The sequence below is a fragment of the Cygnus olor genome, chromosome 2, assembly GCF_009769625.2.
Source record: "Cygnus olor isolate bCygOlo1 chromosome 2, bCygOlo1.pri.v2, whole genome shotgun sequence".
NCBI classification, from domain to species: domain Eukaryota; kingdom Metazoa; phylum Chordata; class Aves; order Anseriformes; family Anatidae; genus Cygnus; species Cygnus olor.
In genome coordinates, this window is record NC_049170.1 from 84,953,850 (window position 1) to 84,960,134 (window position 6,285).

The following is a 6,285-nucleotide window of genomic DNA, read 5'->3' on the forward strand; positions in this document are numbered from 1 at the left end:
TGTTCTTTTTTTTTTTTTTTTTTTTTTGGCATGGGTACTCATTTTTCCAAGTTCTGATACGGATTTTTTTTTCTCTTTGGTGGTTCTTTTGGCTATTTTCAGCTTGCTATCTGGGGGATGGCTGGGACTGTTGCAGGAGCATTTGTATGTTAAAATTGTCGGGGGGGAGAGTAGCAGATCAGGACAAATGCTCAGGGCTAGATTGGATTTCACACCCCTGCCTTTAAACTTGCAGCTTGCTCTGAGGACAATGGTGTGGGGAAACTGCTATTTTCACATAGGTGATCTTAATCAGATGATAGTGAAGAAGAAAGAGAAATGGGAAACTCTTTGCTAGAGGTGAGTGAGGAACCTTTGCTTACCAAGAAGAAAAGCAGACACCATTTGCAAGACAGGCTCACTTTAGGAAGGATAGTGTTCAGCTCTGTTTTCTGGCTCTTCCATTTACTCCAGGATCTCCTAGGATGTTGGCAGAAATGTTCACGCTGATTCAAAGAGCCATTGCTTTGCAACTCTCCCTTGTTAGCCTTAGCTTCATTGTCTTTATTTTTTTTGTGTGTGTGTGTGTGGTTTGAACATGTTTTTGCTTCAGTCAAAAATCTGCTTATTGTTTCCTTGCCAGATCATTTTGTTGCAGTGAGGAACCAAGGGCTACTATCTGTCAGCCTACAGACAAGGCAAGAGCTTATGTAAAGACATACTGCTAAGATTAAAAGACTAAAAATCTCACTTTAGTATAGCTTGTCAGGCAAGAACTAGCATGCCAGTCATGTCTGGGCCATCGCTAAAAATAAGAATTTCTTGCCTGTGTCCAGGGGCTGAAAGGAAGTTTTTTAAGAACAGGTCTGGAGACAGACTTCACGGACTCTCCGATGAGGAAAGAGCTGGATTGTCTTCACCTCCCCACATTTTCTTTCTTTATAGAGCTGCTGAGTAGGCCAACAATTAGGGAAGAGTTGAGTGAATGAATGGCTTCCTGAGAAAGGTCTTCAAAGACACTTTTTTGGGACTGCAGCTTTGCCCAGAAATTCAGTTAGATTAGTGTGCAGAGAGGATAAATGTACACATTTTTTGTCAGTGAGTAAATTGTACACATGATGAACTCACCATGCATGGATCAGGTTTGTGATCTCGACAACTGAGACACCAGAGCTGCTAAATTACTTTCTGTGTGGGCTTGACCTCTGTTGTCTCATCTGTGGCACCACGTAAACCCTCTTAGGAGCTAGCTCCTCTTAAACCCTCACAGGAGCTAGGCCATCCCCATCATGCCTCATCAACAGAGCAATTCCTTCTCCCCATTTAGCTTCAAAGCAGGATCCTTTTTTTTTCTTTTTTTTTTTTTTTTCGATACCTTCAGGGGGGTCTTTCCAAGCAACCAGCAGCTAGATGGTTACATATTTTTACATCAGCAAAAGAGAAGAAAGTGCTGTGAGCTTTCTTTGTCAAGGAAGAGAGGATAAGGCAGCTCTGGTCTGTCCCTCTCCTGCACACTCGCCTGACAGAGATCCTGAGGAGCCCGGAATGGCGCTCCCATGGGATTTGTCGCAGTGGCTTTTCTTAGGGACTGAGTCAACATAGCTGAAAAGCACAACCAGCATTAAGATGATGTTCCACTGCAATGCTGTGCCAAAGTTACTCAGCAAAGGATCTTTCCTAAGCAGGTTTTCCATCCCTTCAGATACTGCTGCTTCCCCAGCCCTCTCCACATGTTACCTTTCATCTTGTAAAGCTGTGTTCCTGGTCTCTAGAATTCACAATCTCTTAAAACTTAACTACCAGTGCTGCCCTTAATGCAAAGGCACTTCTGGAAGCTTGCCTTTCCTGGCCTGTGGCCTTCTTCCAATTACAAGCGACGTGTTAATGAGAGGACCATGTATCTAATCACCTAGCCACGGCATTTGCAAAGTGCCAGCCAGCACAGTAGCTGGATGCAAAAAATAGGAAACCAGCTAACGTCAGCTAAGACCGCTGGTTGCAGGGTCCTTGGAGAAGCATCATATTCACTGGGAAGCCCAGCTGAGCATGAGGGCCATCAGCTCCTGCCACTGGGTTACAGAGACGGGTCTGGCAGCAGAGGACCTGGTGGTGTACACGTGGGGGAAAGGTCAGGAGATTGCCGAGGGCTTTTCACTTGTGGGCTGGGCGATGGGAATGGCTGGTGAGTGATGAGTACGAGCAGCTGGCAGAGAAGTTCATCACAAGACAGTCCAGTTAGAGCGCGGGCGCACGGCAGTTTTGATGGTGGACGGGTTTGTTACGATGCACTAAGAACTAGGTGACATAAGGCACATAAATCAAAGTAGCTTCTTGAAACTGAGACAGTCTGAGGCCCTGATGCCCCGAGGCCAGAGCAGCTGAGGTGACACTAGATATTCCCCTGTGTACACGGGCCCTGTTTGTGCCAGCAGGGAGACTGCTCCGTCCTGACCTGGAGGGAAGGCATAAATGTTGTTTTTGAGGAACCAGCTTAGTTACGTATAAATTTTATGGAAACTGACAGTTTTCTCCGCATGGTGTAAAAAGGCACTATGCTGTATCAGAGAGCATGAAACCTTTAAATTCAAACCAAATATTTAAATATTTGGTTTATATTTATTTTGGGGTTTATTATTAACCTATGATATTGGCTCATTATTATTATTGGGTTATATTTGCTCATTCACCTCCATCTGCTTTGGTTTTCTCTATTTCTTATCTCCTTATCTAGTTTCTCTATTCAGTCTGCTCGCCTCAGAGAAAGAGAGCATGCAAACGTCTGTCTACCCCAGCGTCTCTCCTCAAATCATTTGAGACTCGTGATCCCTTTCAACCCCTGTCACTCCAAACTTGTCTTTGGAATTAAGGTTTCATTCCCTCGCAAGAGACATCAGGCAGAGCGAGTACTGATCGCGGGCTTGATGTGGGGCCGTTGTCAGGAAGCAGCACGAGCAGGCTGAGAGATAAAGCTCCTGAGAGAAAGGAGGAGGGCATCTCCCAGAGCTTCTCCCAACTTTTCCTCACCCCTTGTGTTTTCTCCAGCAGTCTAACTCAAGGCAGCACAGCTGTGCCTTGACACAAGCGGCCAAACCTCTGGGAGGGAAGCAAGGGGAGGGCTGTCAGGGCCCTGACAGCAGCGTCCCACATTCAGAGAGCACGCAGGCACCGGATGTCTGGCAGAGACCTGTTTCTTTCAGTGCTCATGCTGCACACCAGGAGCCTCGCCGTAGCAGAGACCACTCCTGAATACTCTAGGGAGAAGCTTCAAGGAGATGCAGACTCTAGTGCATGTGCCTCAGGCTCGGTGTCTTGCGGAGCACATGCTAGCACTTTACCCTCCAAACATTTGCGTTTAGCAAACCGTCTCTCTTGTATCACAGAGGACTTGTTTACAAAGCAAACACTGTCAGTCCATTTAATTGGCTCTTTAACATGGCGAGAAATGTTCCCTGGCAGAGAGCTCCCGGGAAACCCTCCAAGCTGTGAAATGGAGAGGTACTTCTACGCAGAGAGGACAAACGAGGCTAGTTCCTCACAACTGAATCATCCCTCTTTCGATGATGGTGAGAGCTCAGGGGTTGTAACAGCCACTGCAACAGCAATTTTTAACAGTGCGTGGCACAGCAGTGATAGAGGAAGGCAGTTTCCCTGACTCGTTCTGTACAGCAAAATTGATCAAGCCAGGATCTGATTAGAAAGATTGCTGAATTGGCTCCATTTAGGATCCTGGTTGTGGTTGCTTGCGTGTTTGTCGGGTGGGATTGCTGAGACTGGAACTGCCCTTGTCATGACATGTCTTCCCTGCGCAGAACGGTCAGAAAAGGGCAACTTGAAAGACAGCAATTTTTTTCTTAAGCGTAGGAAAAATATATTTGTATTAGAAAGCATTAGTTTGTAGCAAAACAATAATGCTGTTTCACAGCTCTGCGTAACCTTGTTCCTGGAAAAATCCAGTTAAGCTGAATCACCACGGCACACCCAAAGCCTGAGGCCCAGCCCTGGACCAACAGCACCCAGCGGCTGCCGTGGGCTAGGTGTGACCGAGGGACAGGGGAACCTGCGGGCAGTGCTCCGGGCAACCTCACCTTGTGCACCTGCAAACACGAGCTGAGAGGGGAGGAGGGAAGGAGCTCAGGCCCAGGACAGAGCAGGAGAGGCTGAGAAATGAGGCTGGAGAAAGTTGGTTGACAGCACTATTGCCAAAGTGAGAGGCCAGGGTAAGGGCCCTAGGACAATGTGGAAAACTGGATTTAAGAGGGCACGTGGGAGTTAAGAAATCAGTCGAAGCAACTGAGCCCTTGAAAAAGATTCAGCTCTTGCTCCTGACAAACGCATACCACGTCGGTGATGCTGGGAGAGCTGCTCGGCTTCCTCAGCTGGGTTTTAACCATGGCCGCAGTCCCTACAACACGGGTGTGCATACATCGCCCTCCAGTGGCGAACCTTGTGTTTTCCCTAGCATAAAGCAGTAATAGGACCTCAAGGGAACATAGGGTGCCTGTCGTCCTCAGCCCCAAATACACCACTAGGCAAGGCTTTCATTTTCTGAAGGTACTAATATTTACAGACACAACACGCTTAATTTAAACGTCAGTGTTTGTCTCCCACAGCTTTATCATCACTCAGATGTTTCCTCCACTTTATGTGACTAGGGCAGACCACAGCACAAAGTCACAATACCGGTACTCCCACCGCCCTGTTAAGGCACAAATCCATTTACATCGGCCCTGAGAGCGCACCAGTCTGAGCCGCATCGGTTTCATTAATCTGGGTTAATGTTTTCAGTTGCATGTTGCTTGTCCTCCAAGCAATTAACTGTCTATGCAACAAAAACAACTAAATATACGTTAAACAACTATTACGTTAAATTCAAATAACTAATGTATGTTAAATAACAAAAATGTAGCTGATACTACTACATGTTGAAAATCAAAGTCTGTAATAAAAGAGTAATTCTTCATTTTTAGAATTTTGTCAGCATTTCAGGACTGAGCTTCAAACTTCCATACTAAGGTCTGGCTAAAGATTAATATTTATATACAGAGCACACAGACTTACTTCCTCGAGTCAGATTAACAAAAACACATGATCTTGCAATTCTTGGACTCTTTTCCCTGTTGTTCTAGAGACTTCTCAATTAGGCAGTTTACTACAAACAAAATATGTTCCCAGGAATAAAAAAAAATTAAAAACGCAACGTAAATCTGACCAGATTTCAACTCATATATCCTTAGAAACTACCAGCATAACATGCTGCAGATCTTTTTGATAGCAGGAACAATTTGGTGTTCATATAAAGTGTAGGCTCCAGGCTGCTGCGAACCAATTCCATATCCAACCTGTGGAGCGTTGTCACAGCTTTCTCCCCTCTAGTGGCAGGGCTGCTTACAGAGCCCGCCCTCCCTCACGTCTCCTGGTCAGAATACCATACTCAGAACAAGAGAAGCAGTGGGAAGAGAAGCCTTTCTTCTGAGCATCTCACATTTTAAATAGGTCACATCATCTAAGCCATGCCAAAAGACAGTATAACTGAAAGAGGTGAAGCTTTTGAATAATTTGGTAATGGAATTATGTTACGGACAAGGACTTGAAGGGAAAAACTACTGAAACACAAATAACAAACCATTTTCTCACTTCCTTTCCATCCTATGTACAACCCCACCAGTACAATTAAACTACTCCCTTGGAAGTCCTAGCTATAGCCACATTCATTCGGTGCTACTGAGCAAAGAAAGAGATGGATCTACATGAGCCAATAGATTTATGGGATTTTAGTCACAATTACAGCCATGAATCAATTTGAAGTGCCAGACTTCAGCTGCAGCAAAACTGTTTAACTGTTCTGTTCGTTGATCTGTATGTAAATAAACCTATTTTGGAAAAGAACAATGATGAACAGAAGTTATGGTTGTCAGTTTCTAACAAATTAAAATAAAGCTTTGCAGGATTCTTCCTTAAATAGTTATGGAAATATACTTTATCATAACCAGCACTGGAACTTTCACACCATAAAAATCAAACTTCTCTAACCTTCCTCTACCGACACTCACTAAAGGATTTTGTTTCACTCAAGTGGTAATCATAACACAACTAGAACAGAACATGCTAGCTAACAGAGGCAAGAGAAGCAGTTTCATCTGTACTACCATAAAAAAAAAACCACACACACCAAAAACCTACGTGCTATTTCTAGTCTGCCACTTGTTTCTTACTAGTAACTATACGTGCAAAGATGCAAGGCAGCTTACAGGTAAATTTTACTCCTCCATTTTAAAATCATTTTTGGGACTTATGAAGTAAGTACAC